The sequence below is a fragment of the Phyllobates terribilis genome, unplaced genomic scaffold (assembly GCF_046119375.1).
Source record: "Phyllobates terribilis strain yellow unplaced genomic scaffold, ASM4611937v1 Scaffold_2__4_contigs__length_985480577, whole genome shotgun sequence".
NCBI classification, from domain to species: domain Eukaryota; kingdom Metazoa; phylum Chordata; class Amphibia; order Anura; family Dendrobatidae; genus Phyllobates; species Phyllobates terribilis.
The window spans coordinates 498720372-498737998 of record NW_027362762.1 but is presented as its reverse complement, the minus strand read 5'-3'; the positions used below and the strand labels follow the sequence as shown (position 1 = coordinate 498737998).

The window sequence follows — 17627 nt, the reverse complement described above, 5'->3', positions numbered from 1 at the left end:
CGTGCGGAATTCCGCATGCGTTTTTCCGGGAGAGGACTTGCATTTATGCAGCAGAAATTTTCTGCTTCATAAATGCAACGTGGGCACATAGCCATAGACACATTTAATGAAGAAAAAATTTCATGTGAGTGCTTCTTTAAAGGGAACCTGTCATGTGAAAAAATGCTATTAACCTGCAGATGTGGGATTAATCTACAGGTTAATAGTGGTCTAAAGCTGTGCGATCGCAGCACTGAAAGCTACTCGGCTACTGGGAGGAAATAAACTTTATTCCACCCAGCAGCCTACGGATTTTAGTCACAGAGGGGCTGGGGGCGCAGCTTCAGTCACCGCTCAGTGTATAGTGAGCTGTGTCTGTAACCTCACCCCCAGTTCAGCAGTGTATCAGTGCAGAGCCAGCTGTCAGTCAATGTGTTGGGGCATTCCTACAGCCGCCACTCACTGTACTAAGCGGTTACTCAAGCCGCGCCTCTATGACTGAAAGCTGGAGGCTGCCAGAAGGAATAAAGTTCATTTCCTCCCAGTAGCTGGGATTTCACTACCGTGCTTGCACAGCTTTAGAACCCTGTTAACCTGCAGATTGACCCCACATCTGTAGGTTAATAGCTTTTTTTTACATGACAAGTTCCCTTTAAGGTTAAATTCCCATAATGAGTTTTTCAAGCTGCTTATTTTTGCTCTACAAAACATGAGCGTTTTACAGTTCCAGCTAAGTGGCTGGGATTTATAGACTAATATATACAGTATATATATATCCACAACATGCCAATTTCTCTTGCGGGTACGCTGAATTTAGCCCAAGAATGCAGTCTGATGAGACTAATTCTCTGCTTACAGGACAAGCCAGACATGCTTGATAGCCTTCACAATCATGTTGGCCAGCAGGACCTCTAGAAACCACTCTGCTTTGGATTTTTAGGTTCTTAGAATTTGAATATCTAATTTCTCTACCTGGTACTACTGTGTTAGGTCTCATTCAGACATCAGTGATCTTTCTCATATACAAAAAAAAAACGTATTGTGGATCCGATTTTCATCAGTGATTGTTCAGAGGATCAGTTTATACCATCAGTTTCGTCAGATTTTCTTGTAAGCAAAAAAAGAAGAAAGTTTCTCAAGCTTCTCCTATCAAACAGCCAGTGAAAATCAGACAGCACATAGATGGCATCCGAGTGCTGTCTGATTTCTCCACGGACCCATGCATTTGTATTGGCGACTCAGATCGAAATTGGACATATCTCTGTGTTTTGGTGTGGACTGCTCAGTCTGGAAAAATACACAGACATGTGAACAGCCCTATAGGCTACAATAGGTATCTGTGAAAAACATGGGTAGCACTAGTTCACGAAAAACGGAGCTGTTAGCTATATTTTGGTAAAATAAACATAAAATTGGATGTGATATCACCAACTCTATTACATCTTGCTGAAAAATATCCTCTTCTGTACAAATACCTGTCTTTTATGAACACCACGTGGGCAATCTGCATAAGGATTTTTGCTTCCTGCAATCTAAAAAAAGAGATATTTCTGTGACTTGGTGACCAAAATCAGTTTCAGCTTTTAGTATAAGGAAAAAATGAAGAATCCCTTTAAAAATGACATATTTAATCGAGTTAACCCCAGCATACCCGCCCTTACTCTTTTATTCGACTGGTTCCTGATGTAGAGCTGAGAAGCAAAGAGTTAAAATTCTCTGTCAATCCCTAGAGGAGGTGGCACTTGCAAGCAACAGATATCTGGCTTAAGTTAGAGGGGAAAACTGGATGCTTTGGTCATTTAAAAAAGTGAGAGGGAAAGTGAGAGTCAGTCACTGCATGAAAGTGGATGGAGCCAGAGCTACAGACAGGCTGGGGCTTCTCACTGCTCGATCACTTGGTTTTGCTGATGGACTACAATCCAGACACAGGCAGACCCCTCTCCCTCTCGCTCTCAGCTGGAGTTATCACTAGCTTTCTTATGAGAGCTGATATTTTGCATTAAAAACCGAATTCTCTATTAAAATAAGAAGAACCAAAACTACATTTCTGGAGGGTTACGTCCATTTTCTTTAGCTTTTGGGAAGATTTTCGGTAAAGGATTGCTTCTAAAAACACATCCAATCTCTCAGTTAAGTGGAATTTATATTGAAGGTAAGGATTTTGGAATTTTAAGAATTTCTTTTTAATCTTTCGTGTTGATTTCGGAATTGAAACTGCTAATTTGGATTTTCCTTTTCTGCGCAAAATCCTCAATTAGGAAGAGTGAAAATCATTTGTATACTTTTTGTTTCTATATGCGTAATGTATATGTACAATGATATATTATATCCTGATGGCAAAAAGCAAACAGTTTAGTTTAGCTGGAGAAACCGACATCTTTAATTGTCAGAAGGCATTGATTTACTTCCAGCCAGCGTGCAAATATCTCTGTCACTGATGTAGCAGAGTTGAATTTGTCATTTAACCCTTTGGAGCTGCATAGTTTGTGCTTTAGGATGAACCACTGAGTTGAGTAAATGTAATATGCTTATCTCCAATTCTATGTAAAAACACATTGTGATAACCCCATGAACCAAGGCGAGTGACCACTCATCTCTGCTACATGTGTTCATTTACTAAAAAAAAAAAAAAAAAAAAAAAAAAAAAAAAGATTTTGAGAAAATCTATATTTTTTGTTGTTGCTCTTCGCATTGCTTAACAGGCTCTTTGCCAAGAAGATCCTTCAGTTATCAGATCTGGAAGCGAACTTTCAGTGGCGTGATCAGGATAAAGTTTGTTTTTTGGGGTTTTTCTTTTTTTGCACGACTTGGATCACGGAACTGATCGGTAATATCTGCATGTGTTTAGAAAAAGTAGCTTCTGCAAGGTCACATTTACAATTCCTTTTTAATGTAAAACAGACATATCTAGGTCGTAGTTAGTTACTCCACAACGGAGAACAGAGGAAAGAGGGCGTGGAGATATTTTTCTTTAGATATTTTCTCAAACACTGTGTTTCCCTCCTCGTTAAGAGGTCGGGGAAAAAAAAACTACTACTACAACTTGTGACATTTCGCCATGCTTAAGTCAGGAGTCTTTTTTGACCTACTGCAGTTTTACTTTGCAAGTTTATTTTTTTTTCTCTTTGCTATCCACTGGTGCAAAAAGGAAAATAAAACATGGTGACGATCTAAATAATTGAGAAAGCGGAGCTAAAATACTAATTTATTTTTTTTTTAAATAAAAAAAGGGGGAGGTTAAATACGGACTGAAGCACATATAGTACTTGTGGGATCTAGAGGGTTGATGTGTGTAAAATACAATGGGGGTTCTAGTAGCAGATTGAAGTATCTAGAAAACATGTAAAATAGTAATAGATGACCTACTCATGCAAGGTTAAAGGTTTCTAGATGAAGACTGATACATGTACAGGACTAGAAAGTTCTAGATGAGGACTGCAGAATACATGGTAATGGTAATGTATATTCTTTATACAACCGGGTTCTAGACAAAGTCCGGTCAATGTTCAATGCTACAGAAGGACTGACATGTATGGTACATAGAAGTTCTAGATAAAAACTGATGAATATACACAATGTAAAACTACAGGGTTCTAGACAAAGTCCGGTCAATGTTCAATGCTACAGAAGGACTGACATGTATGGTACATAGAAGTTCTAGATAAAAACTGATGAATATACACATGCAAAATACAGGGTTGTAGACAAAGTCTGGGCCAAATTCAGTGCAAGGATATTCTAGAGTAAGACTGGCACATGTATGGTACATAGAAATTCTAGTTGAAAACCGATGCATATACACGATGCAAAACTACAGGGTTCTAGCCAAAGTATAGTCCACGTACAATGCAAAGAAATTCTAGAGAAAGACTGAAGCATGTATGATTCATGGTCATTTTTAGATGGAAACTGATGCATATACATGATGCAATAAAGCAGGGTTCTAAAAGAAGTATGGCCCATATACATTGAAATGCAGATGAAAATGGAATCATACATTATTTAATAGGGTACAGGATGATGATCCACAAACAGAACAGCAGGGTGCTAGATGCTCACTTATACATATAGAAGTCAAGAGTGTTGTAGAGGAGTATGAAAGAATATATAGTAAAAGGGGTTTTAGATCACATGGATAGTATGTTGTAAAAAGACATACGTCCATCAAGTTCAACCAAAGCTTGGGAAGGGATAAAGAGCAGAGGTCTAGGTACGTAAATGAAGATTGATTCTTAAATAATCCAAGCTAAAAATCATGTAAGATTAGAGTGGATATATGAACACTCCAGGGGGTTCTGCATTTTTGAGCCATGTAATACAACACAGCACAAATATTCTGTCATTTTTGTGATATGTATATTGCATGTTGAACGTCAGTCCATAAGCATGTTTTCTATATTATTTTTTGACTTAGACATTGTTTCCACATATATTCCTCCATCCTTGGATTTTTTTCCTCTGATGTGATGGTGCAAATTCAGGAGAGGTATTACAAAACTGATTTCATAGCTTTCTATAGTCTGGCATCCATAGTCAAATCATAAAGCACTGTAGGCACTATTCATCATTGCTTTTGTGCCTTTTTCATCTAATTTTGTGTGTTTTGTGCTTGTTTTTTGTTTGCACCATATTCATCGTTTATAAAGCCTTTTATAAAGTCACTTTTTTATGTGTTTACCTGTTTTTATTTAGTTTGATATTATGGGTGGGGTTTAGGATTTCCAGATGTTTATGGCTGATTCATAAAATGCGACTTTTTTAAAAGCCGCAACATTTTTGTACTCCAGTCCCTCCCACCCTTTGGAGAGATTTTGTACACGTCAGACACTTTTTTGCACACATTCTGCCAAATTTTATGAAATATACAACTTTTTGTGCTAAAAATGTCATAAATAGACACCAGTAAAGCCAATTTTTAACTCCTGAATTGTGTGCGCCATTTTCGGAGGAAAAATATGGCGTGAGACAACCAAAGAAAAGTGACTTAAAAATGCAAATGATGGATCGGAGCATGCATGTTACCTTTTGGATCTGGCTGTAGGATTTGTCCAGTGCAACAACAGAAGCATCAGACTGGTCCATGCAGTGCACCTTAGATGGTGCATAACGTTGTCATCAGTTCGGACAGATGTCTACATTGCAGATCATCAAGATCAGTGGAAATATCATACCTAAGAAAATAAATAACCCCAAGTCTGAAACAACAGTATCCCAAATCCAAATGTCCCCATACAGCACATCAATAAAACCTAACGTGAAGTAGATGCTCTTTAATGAGACGGCATTTCATGTAAGAAGACTGTCATCCATTCTCAACTATGTAAAGGAAGTTTAGAGACTTAAACAAAAACACCACAAAATTGCAAGCAAAAAAAAAAAAAATTTAAATCCGCAAAAAACCTTGAACTTCTCAAAATCAATTTGATTTGCAATATAATAGTCAAGTTTCCTTAAATCTCCAGATTAAATATGCCTCCATAAAGTCTAGTCAGTGACATATATGCAATTGTGAGACGCTGGGCTTGTGGAGGGAACGTTTTTACCCTGGCTTGTCACCGTGCCAGGAACATGTGCTTTCTCTTCTTGGCACGCCCACTGATTAAAGGCTTTCATTTATGAGCTAACAAATCTGCTACCACCTGATACCTCTTTAGCTGCCGCGTTGAGTCTGCGGATGGGGGGCCTGGCAGTGTTACAGTATACAGTATCATTTTCCGCTTTTCAGGAGACCTACAAAGCTCTGATGACTGAGCTGATTAGATCTTTCCTAGCTAATAACCCAATATTATATTGGATCGGCTTGTTTAACAATAGTACATGTGTCAATAAAGAAACACATTCTAGCTTTGCAACAAGACACACTTGATCTCATGGTCCACCCCGGGTAACCTTATCTAGCGATGCCGAGCAGAAGAAGCCATGGTGACATCACACAATCTTATAAATAACATCGTCTTCAGGGTGAATTTTTAATCCTATATATGCTAGCGTCAAAGGAGTTATGAGCCAGGATAGTGTTTCCTTTATTCCCCTTGGTACAGTTTCAGAAGATATATACTTCTCTAGCTCCTTAAATGGTGTAATCTTAATCCAGGCTCCTCTTGCTTACTTATGAAGTTGTCATCATGTATAAGGGAATATAAAAAAAAAGTTTCTGAAAATAGCGATGATGTGGGCCACCCTGGTAAGCCTTCACTTCTGATATTACTGATCTTGATATAGGAACTGCTGCTGAAGGTCTTCTTCGATTGATGACCATAAAATTATCTCAAATTGACTTCCATTTATCTATTTGTGATTCTAAAATCATCTCATATTAATGACTTATCTGTATGATATGTCATCCATATGAGATCATTGGGATTAAGACACCTGGCTCCCCCAACAAGCCGCTGTAATCTGAGCTAACAATGGCTGGATACAAAGAAAGTATGGGACGGAACGCAGCAGCCCCATACATTGCTTACTGGCTGCCATACTACACTTTATCTCCCATTCAAGTGAATGGCACAGAACACAGCAGCCCCATACATTGCTTATTGGCTGCAATACTACACTTTATCTCCCATTCAAATGAATGACACAGAACACAGCAGCCCCATACATTGCTTACTGGCTTCAATACTGCACCTTATCTCCCATTCAAGTGAATGGCACAGAACATAGCAGCCCCATACATTGCTTACTGGCTTCAATACTGCACCTTATCTCCTATTCAAATGAATGGCACAGAACATAGCAGCCCCATACATTGCTTACTGGCTTCAATACTGCACCTTATCTCCCATTCAAATGAATGGCACAGAACATAGCAGCCCCATACATTGCTTACTGGCTTCAATACTGCACCTTATCTCCTATTCAAATGAATGGCACAGAGCATAGCAGCCCCATACATTGCTTACTGACTGCAATACTGCACCTTATCTCCTATTCAAGGGAATGGCACAGAACACAGCAGCCCCATACATTGCTTATTGGCTGCAATACTACACTTTATCTCCCATTCAAATGAATGGCACAGAACATAGCAGCCCCATACATTGCTTACTGGCTGCAATACTGCACCTTATCTCCCATTCAAGTGAATGGCACAGAACATAGCAGCCCCATACATTGCTTACTGGCTTCAATACTGCACCTTATCTCCCATTCAAATGAATGGCACAGAACATAGCAGCCCCATACATTGCTTACTGGCTTCAATACTGTACCTTATCTCCCATTCAAATGGAAGGCACAGAACACAGCAGCCCCATACATTGCTTACTGGCTTCAATACTGTACCTTATCTCCCATTCAAATGAATGGCACAGAGCATAGCAGCCCCATACATTGCTTACTGACTGCAATACTGCACCTTATCTCCTATTCAAGTGAATGGCACAGAACATAGCAGCCCCATACATTGCTTACTGGCTTCAATACTACACTTTATCTCCCATTCAAATGAATGGCACAGAACATAGCAGCCCCATACATTGCTTACTGGCTGCCATACTACACTTTATCTCCCATTCAAGTGAATGGCACAGAACACAGCAGCCCCATACATTGCTTACTGGCTGCAATACTGCACCTTATCTCTCATTCAAATGAATGACACAGAACACAGCAGCCCCATACATTGCTTACTGGCTTCAATACTGTACCTTATCTCCCATTCAAATGAATGGCACAGAGCATAGCAGCCCCATACATTGCTTACTGGCTGCAATACTGCACCTTATCTCCTATTCAAGGGAATGGCACAGAACACAGCAGCCCCATACATTGCTTATTGGCTGCAATACTACACTTTATCTCCCATTCAAATGAATGGCACAGAACATAGCAGCCCCATACATTGCTTACTGGCTGCAATACTACACCTTATCTCCTATTCAAGGGAATGACACAGAACACAGCAGCCCCATACACTGCTTATTGGCTGCAATACTGCACTTTATCTCCCATTCAAATGAATGGCACAGAACATAGCAGCCCCATACATTGCTTACTGGCTGCCATACTACACTTTATCTCCCATTCAAGTGAATGGCACAGAACACAGCAGCCCCATACATTGCTTACTGGCTTCAATACTACACTTTATCTCCCATTCAAGTGAATGGCACAGAACATAGCAGCCCCATACTTTGCTTACTGGCTTCAATACTGCACCTTATCTCCCATTCAAATGGAAGGCACAGAACACAGCAGCCCCATACATTGCTTACTGGCTGCAATACTACACTTTATCTCCCATTCAAGTGAATGGCACAGAACACAGCAGCCCCATACATTGCTTACTGGCTTCAATACTGTACCTTATCTCCCATTCAAATGAATGGCACAGAACATAGCAGCCCCATACATTGCTTACTGGCTGCAATCCTGCGCCTTATCTCCCATTCAAGTGAATGGCACAGAACACAGCAGCCCCATACATTGCTTACTGGCTGCAATACTGCACCTTATCTCCCATTCAAATGAATGGCACAGAGCATAGCAGCCCCATACATTGCTTACTGGCTGCAATACTGCACCTTATCTCCCATTCAAGTGAATTGCACAGAACGCAGCAGCCCTGTACATTGTCGATTTGTGGCTGCTGAGTACTACACTTCAACACTTTATCTCCCTCTTGAATGGGAGATAAAGCACAGTACTCAGAAGAGACCACTGAGCAATGTATAGGGCTGCTGTGTTCTGACTCATGCACTGCCTGTATCCTGCCACTGCTAGGGAAGATTACAGCTGATTGGTGGGGGCTGCCAGGTGATGGACTCCCATCAATTTCATATTGATGACCTATCTATAAGACCATGTACCAAAAGTCACCCCACCCCTAGCTTGCTGAGGACTCATCGCTTGCATGGATAACTGGAGCCACAGACTCTTCAATCCCAAATGTAGAAAAGTCCAGCAATGCAGAAACAATCCTATAAGACATTATCATATTTTTTTCCATAATATGGAATATGAAATAATGTATAAAAAATACAAAGGCCATGAAGTGGCCTACATGTTTGGGTAGGCTATGCCTTATTCATGGCCAACAGCCGGTCCAGAATACAGCTGATCGCGGGAAGGACATCCACCAATCTCATATTTATGACATTTTAAAATCTGGACAACCCCTTTAAGCATCTGTCTATTGTGTCCATACAAGTTAGATAGTGGTCAGATGAACACTTATTGCTTCTCTGACCATTAACCGTGATAACGCTAAAGATCTCTTTATTCAAGTTCAACCAATCCCAGCCAGAAGAAACATGATTAATTTTTTATATTATAGCAATTAAAATATATTTAGCAACTAAATAGCATATTTAGGAAAATGTAGGAATGGTTCAAAATTAAAGCAAACAATACTATGGGCTCCAGCATCCTTCCAGAAGATCATCTTTGAACTCAATATGAGGGCACTTAACACTGACCTAGGGGTTATCTTGGTCTAAATCCTATGTAATAGTAAACATAATAATACTGGTTATAAGACAAAAACATTACCCAGAAATGGAACCAATCCTGTCCCAGGGCTGTGCCTAGCATCCCATATTTATGGTCTTCTAGCCAATAAAAGCATTGTATGCATTGACCAGGATTAGAAATACATGGTTGCTCTCTTCCCGAAAGCGAAAAATGTCACTTCTGTCTGAGTTGCATCAGAGATTGGATAGCAGCTCAACTGCGGTGAATGGGGCTACGCCTGTGCCAAGTGGGGCACTGTTTGTGGTTTTATAGTCCTGAACAGCCCCCTCAAACATGGTGAATAAACGTTTTGTAAGTTGTAGAGATGAGTGAATTGATTCTCAAGACTCTGTTCTAGCGGGCAAGTCAGTACTGTCTGGCCGCGGGACAGGAGCCTTAGGAAGCGCTTCCTACTTGCCGTGGCTCCTAATCCAAAAAGGCTAATCCAAAGAGGAGCAGGTAAGAGGCAGTTTCCACGGCTCCTGTCAAGTGGTCACAAAGATTTATTTTATTCTCGCTGTTCACCTGAGTAATCCATTTTTTTTTAAATCTGCCATACAGCTCCACAGATACAAGCCCCTTTATTAAGTGCTAATTCTGATGGTCTTTACAATAGGGTTCATGACTCCCAGGGAAATAATGCAGCCTGAAGATATGCCCTCAGATAATCACACCCCTATGCCACAAACCATAAAAATGGGATATATCTCAAAAACTGTATGGCAGATTTTAAAAAAACTCAGAACATGGGGACAGCGGAAATAAAATACGAGTGAAAACTGGACACTTTTGACTAGGTAACCGGTCCTCTTTAAGTCCCACTTTATTTTGTTCAATTATTTTTGCTCTTGAAGAATAATGCAAACATCACCTATATGACCAAGAAGAGCAGTGTTGAAACATGGTTTGTAGAGAAGAATAGCTCCATAAGCAGAGAACATAATGGAGCTTGTACAGCAGCATCAGATTGTCGCAGGCTCTGTACTAGAAAGCACACTGCTGTACCATGTGCAAAAACCCTTAGTATACTGCAAGAATTTGCCTTTCACTAAAATGTGCCTGCATATGCCTGGGGCACTGAAGTAAAAAGAAATTTTAACATCCCAACCCTACAGTCTGAATTTCATTCAGTTAACGGTATTCTCCAGCAATCACCCTGTTACCTCCATGCTAACTCTGCAGGCGCCATGGCAGCTTTCCTATGTGAGCATTGCTCTGTAGTGGATCCCAGATCTCAGCATCCTGAACTTCTATGACCGTGACTTGAAAAATGAGAGATTGGATGAGATTTATTAAAACTATCCCCTAATGAAATCCCAGCTTTCATTTTTAAAAGATACTTTAAAAAAAAAGAAGTGATCTGATTGGCTTCTCTGGGCACTATTCTACGTTTTCTTTGCGCTAGCTTTCATAACTCTCCTCTTTTGTATTATCCCCAGTCCTTCTTTTTGATCTTCTCCTATCACAAACCTCCTGTTTTTGTTGGCGGCATGTTCTGTGAAAAAGACATCAAAAGAGATGGGCTCAGGCAAATATGCCCAAAAATGAGTATTTTTGGGAGGTTTTGTGGGCATTCTTGGGCAGCACAGTGTGGGGTTTGATGTTGTCACATGTTGGATGGTCTACTATCACTTAAATGGCAGATTTCACTGAAATTCTCAAACATTTAATTTAAAGATTAAATCATAAGAATGACCTTTACACATATCCGATGCAGCATGTTCTATGTGTGCAGGGTTGTCTCAGCTCTTACTCTTTTCTCTGATTGTTAAACATTACAAGTAGAATGATGGGAGACATGAAGCTGTGTTTATTATAATTGGACTTTATATAATGGCCTGATGATCAGCGGACATGTAAATATAGTTTGTAATTATGTTGTGATTAGGAAAGCAGATGTCAAAACTGTTTAGTATCTCAAGTGTTTACTGTTCATCTGGTTTGACATAACAAATGATACCACCCATAATTGCTTATCAGATGATGACAGCAGAAAGAATCAATGTCCTTCCTGGCAGCTTCCAAGTGATGTCTTAGAGGATGGGAAACACAAACTATTAGTGACTGCTTATGTAAAGTAATGTGAAGATTTCAAATCGATATCTCATAGGTCTTTAGCCAGGTAATAACTATTTAAAAATCCATTAGACAGGGAGCAGATTGTGAAATCATCAAATAGGAACTAACTTTTTCATGCTTAAAGGGGTTGTCCAGTGAAATATAGTTATCACGTGATAACTTGCTGATCAATGGATGCACCACCGCCGCAATTTTTTAAACCAGACAGGGAACATTTATCTTGATTTAGAATAGAGCGGCAGTGCACATGCATGGCCACCGCTCAACTCATTCAGCATGGGGCTGTTGGAAAAAGCCGAAAGCATCGCTCGTCAGCTCCATTGGGAAGGAATGAAGTAGCGGTCGATCTTGTGCACTGCCGTTTCAGTCTAACGGAGATAAAAGTGCCTGCTCAGTGCAAGTCCCAATGGTCAGATCCCCATCAATCAACAAATTATCACCTATCCTTTCTCTCTCACTCTCGTTCTTTTGGAATCTGACGAAGTCAACAAATTTGAATTTCAAAAGATAATATAATGCTAAATTATATTGTATATTTCTCCAGTATTATTATATGATGCCAACTTAAATGAACAGGCAACCATAAGATAGAAGGACTTCTCTAAAGTGGGAAGCTGGTCCTTACCTAATCATGGTGGAAGACTCCAAGCTGTGAGACCTCATGCCTATCCACATATGCCTTAAAAGTGTATACAACCCAAGACACAACATTAAAATCATAATGTTTTGTGAATATTAATGCTTTTTTACTTCATGTACAGGAATCATCCATTCATTCATGAACATAGATAAAATGATGTAAATAGGCAGTTACACTTTTCATTAATTTTGTACTTTATTACGTAAAAGATTTTTTTGCTTAAATAGGGCGTGCCACCTTTCCTGACATTCTGTATTTCCTTTGTCAAATAATTTTATTCCTCTTAATTTAACAGTTCTAAATAATCTTTTCTTATATTCTTCCTAAAATGTTATGACTATATTGATTTGGTGTAAATAGCAAGGAGGTGTGTCCCTACACACGCCTCCACTATCCAATCAGTGCTGTTAGTGTCAGACATAGGGAGTGGTAATGCCTGGTTGCCACTTTAATTCATAAATTTCTAGTACTTGGCACTTGCGGTAAAGGAAAGCTGGATACTGGGCTGTGACGTGCGGTGAAATGCGGCCCACAGTCCAGTCAATCGGGGGGGTGCGTGAGACTGGGTTACACCTGGGTGAATCCAGGAAATCCGGAAGTTGACGTGACATCAGCTGGTGTCAGCGGCAGTTGCAGTCGGTGTCACGTGATGCGGACTGAGCGGTCAGCGATGGCGCCACTCACAGGCACTTATGGCAGAAGAAGATATTTACAAAAATACTTGATACTATGATATCACATGATTAAAAATAGATTAGCTAAATTCTTCTAAGTTCTGTGTAGTATCAGGAAGTCTCTCTTCCTTGCATGAGTAATCACTGCAAAAGTTTCTGGAAGGGGGGACAAGCAGAGCAGTAGGTCAGGAGTTGAAGAAGGGGATGACTCATGCAGGGAAAAGAGGCTTCCTGTTTCTACATAGAGCAGAGAAAAGAGAAGAATTAACTGGGTAGAAAGGCAAAGTCAGCAATTGTAAGTACACAGTGCTATATAAAATGAGGACTGCAATATATTAAGAGGATGAAACCTTTGATGGGAGTGCTTCTTTAAAAATAAAGGCACTGGAAGGTCCACTGATCTTCTAGCCCTCCCATGTGTCTCTATAGAAACTCTTAAGTGTTCCTCTAAGACAGGGGAGTATGTAGCAGAGCCTTTATGCGTGCAAATCCTAATTGATGTCAGCCGCAAAAAGTCAATAAAATAGTAAATGGCCTTTAATTTTACCTCTTAATTTGCAAAAAAAAAAAATACCATGTCTTATTTTCCATATAAAACCAAAATGTTCTGAGACATGACACATATGTCCTTATCTAGTGTTACACAAGCGAAATCACACTCGTCAGAACAATCTGCGAAGATCATCCCAATGTCTCCTCTGAACATTACTGTCTACAAAGCAGATGAAGCATCTGCTGTACATAAAGCGGCTATATTAACCCGCGCTGCAACCATTTTACAGTGTCATCCTGTTTTTCTTTCGAAATTTGAATCTGGCAAGAAGAGGCATTCCTTGCACTGTTTTAAAACAGATTTAAAAGGCTAGAAATAATAGACCTGAATTTGTTGTTTTAGATATTCAATTATTAATGACTGTCTAACCTAAAAAGATAACAGAATAGAGCAAGAAATATCGGAGCAGCATAGTACATAGAAAAATATTGGATAGGATTAACCTGTAAGTCACATGTGTATTTTAAGAATTATAAAAGCCTTTCAAAGGACATAGGAAGTCACATGAATAATAAATTAAGGGGTTTCCACTTAAATACTTTGCCATAAAAGTCCTTTGGTAGCCTCAACTGAAGCTAAGTATGAGGAGTCTTGGTCGCTGATCAGAAAGGAGAGATGGACACACTTGTGTGGTCATACTACTTTCAATTTAAAGGGGTTTTCCCACGAACGAAAGTTCATTTTAATCAATAGATCTTGGAATAATACTAAGTTCCACAATTGGATGTGTTTAAATTAAATGTCCCTGTGCTGAGATAATCTTATAAATGTGCCCCGGCTGTGTACTGTGTAATGGCTGTGTCTGACCGTACAGGGACATGATCTGATTATATTTCCCGGGCAGGGGATAAAGCAAAAGAGTATATAGATATTACAGCAGAGGATCGCAGCTGATTCTTTTGTGAAGTAAAACATTTCACTGCCTGTTTTTAAGCAATGTTTTACCTCACAAAAAGAATCAGCTGCCATCCCCTGCTGTAATGTCACAGGAGATGTGGTATAATTAGACCATGTTCCTGTATGGACAGACAAAACCATTACACAGTACACAGCAGGGGCACATTCATAAGATTATCTCAGCACAGGAACATTTTATTTAAACACCTCCAATTGTGGAACTTATTATTATTCCAAGATGTATTGATTAAAGTTAACTTTTGTTCTTGGGAAAACCCCTTTAACAGTGTCTGAAATTAGCTCTCCTCCAAGAGGAAGAGAATCGACTCTCTAGTGCCACCGCTAGTAACCTATAAGCCAGTGTCTGACCTTTTAACAAGACTTATCAGTTAGGCTTAGATTATTTAGCCAAATAAGAGTTTCCAGCTTGGTATTTTCCATAATGAGAAAAAATACCCCAAGACTTCCATCAAAAACCTCTTCTCTTTTTTGAGAAAACTGTTTTGGTGAAATATCCTAAGCCATGTGTCAAGGCTCACTAAAGTGTCAAACACTGACCTACTGTATAAGGTAGCTACCTTCAATAGGTGATACTAGAGAAATGGCTTTCTTCCCCTTGGAGGAGCGTTATTTTGCATGTAGACCACATCCATTGCTACCCATGATTAAAAAATATATGCAGCATGGTTTATATTTTGTTTTTTTTTTGTTTGTGTTTCTTATAAAATGTTTTTCTAGGTAGACTTAATGTGTAGTTCTGAAGCTCTTCTCAGCAAACACACTATGCGGACATCAGAAATCTGATGTAAATATAGCCAAAATTACAATTTTAGCTAAACATGGTTTCCCTCAACAGTAACAATTTATCATTAGAGTGGCACACATTAGAAAATATATTGTCTTAAATAGGCAACCCCATAAAATATTGAACTTGACTTCTGTTGCCATGTAATGATAGTTTACTCATACGCATGTCCATAAAGGTTGCTATGTTAACAGTAAAAGGGTTCTCCACTTTCAGGAAAGTGTATTCAAAATACTCTAAAATGTCTAAGTCATCAAACATAGCAGGTACTCCCCTTCCCTGGCTCCACTCACCGCTGCTTGGGTCTTGATGTTTTAGCTATAGCATGATGTCATGTAAATTGTTCACATCACTACTACAGCCAATTACTGAGCTAAGTGGCTCATGCCATCCACCTTGTCAGAGACGCTGAGCTCAGTGATTAGCTACAGTGGTGATGCGTACTGCAGCCAAAACACCAAGACTCAAGCAGCGGCAAGGAGTCGTCGGCGTTGACCCATGGAGGGTTAGAATCTGCTTTGTTTGTTATTTTGGAGCATTTGGGGTCCACTTTCCTGAAAGTTGAAAATCCCTTCAAGTATTCCCACTAATCCATTTTACATATGGGAACCTAGAAGCCAGTATACACATAGACAACAAGATACACAGAAAAAACTGACCGGCAATGTAAATAATGGATGGTGACCAAAGTACTCAAGATGACATACACATGGTTCAACGTCTTCTGTGCAGGCTTTGGGCAGATACAAGAGATTTTGCTGATTGTACCTTAACATATGCTGATTTTCTGTGCCTGTGTAGAAAATGGCAGAGCCTGGAAAATGGTCAGGTGGGACAAAATTGTAATTGCCGCCAATTTCATTGATATGGACGCTGGTGCTGCCCTTCAATGTTTGCGGCGTGATTCAGTGAGCAGCATGGAGACTTAAACTGCAGCAATAGGTTAAGCAAATTGCAATATTTAAGATTAGAGAAGGACAGTTTAGGGCATTGTAGAAATTTGCCAAGAGAGAGGACAACTGCTTTGTGAATTGTGAAAAATAACATTTGTGCCCTCTGTCAATGATCTATCTTTATTTGAGAACCTTCAGCTCGAAAATTCACAAACTTTCATTAAGCAAGTCATTTAGTACATATCTAAAATGACACCTTTGTTATATATGAATAATTTCCGAACACCAAAAATCACATCTAAAACATAACGCCACAGATAATTACTTCCATGTGTCAAACAGAACATGCAGCTTTAATCTAAAACCTCAACATAAGGGAACAACGGCTTCCATATTCTATCATCGTAGTTGTCCTAGTTGTGCAATGTTCAGACATGGTAGTTAGATCGCTCCCATTTTTCACCACTTGATTATTTTATCTATCTCTTTCCCTGCTCTGGAGTAATAAAAGCAGCTTTATCATGGGATGGCTTCAGGAATACCTTCTGAAAAGTACAACTTCCTCACATCTCCCCTGAGCCATCCACTCAGAGCATGACCTCTTGTTCAAACACATTTTTAGGATATAATTCCTCTGTCTTGTGTGTATTTTATGGGTCTCTCACGGTGTATAAATTCTGTTAAGTGAGGGGGTAATGTGTCTGTAAAATAGAGCAATAGTGACCCCTGACCATTAACTAACCGCACTCAGTATAAGCATGTCGTCTGTTATTTATGGGCATGAATAATTCCAGCACAGTAAGCCAACCAACATCATTTGTAACTCAGCGGTTTTCAAGATACCTCTGTCCATTGAGGGATGTAGTCAGGAGTCGCTCTAAACTCCACCATTAGCTTTACACAGATATTAGAAGTTATCTAACATTCTGCTAGTCCCATCTATAAAAATACTTACTGCATCACTTACTGGTAATACGTGTCTTAACCAACATGAAAAAAGTATCTACCTTCAAAGATTTTACACTTGGTTCACGTAATAACTACTATTATGCTGATGTTAGGGTCCGACGGTTGTGGTCTATTCTAAAAAAAACAACTGCCTTCGGCATGGACAGAGATTGCGATCAAAGGGGTTTTCCACCTTTTGTGGATAATTTTTTCTTACTTAAAAATATTTGCAATTGGGTTTCATAAAAAAAATGTGCACCATTTATCTTCTGTAGCTTCTGCATTGCACTATTGTTGGTGCAGGATGAGTTTGGAGATAATCCATCAGTCAGCTTTTTTCTGCCTTTTTCAGAGCCGATTTATGGCCACAGGCAACATCAAGGTGGAATGTGCAAGGAAACAAAAGGCCTGTAGAAGCCAAACAATTTAACATTTCTAATAAAACCCAACTGCAAAAATTATTTTTTTTAAGCATTTAAGTAAAAAAAAAAAGTTTCCAGAAGTAGACTGCCCTTAAACATTAATTCTTTGGATTCATCATAGTTAAACAGTGCTAATATTACTTCATAGTTACACTCGAGCACAGTTTGCACATTGTTTCATTCGTATGGTAGGGCTTGAGTAGGAGGAACGTGACAATATCCAGGAAGCACCAAACAAAAATTCATGGTTTCATGCACCATCATCAAAGGCTGACACTTGC

General features: G+C 39.4%; 1 protein-coding gene across 1 annotated transcript in view; it reads left to right on the top strand.

The window, feature by feature from the left end:
- The first annotated feature begins 1761 nt into the window (after window positions 1-1761).
- Window positions 1762-17627, top strand: part of RSPO1 (R-spondin 1) — a 231531-nt gene continuing 215665 nt past the window's right edge. Inside the window, exon 1 of the mRNA XM_073670598.1 lies at window positions 1762-2131. The gene's annotated coding sequence lies outside the window, so the exon portion shown is untranslated. The remainder of the gene's footprint in view (window positions 2132-17627) is intronic.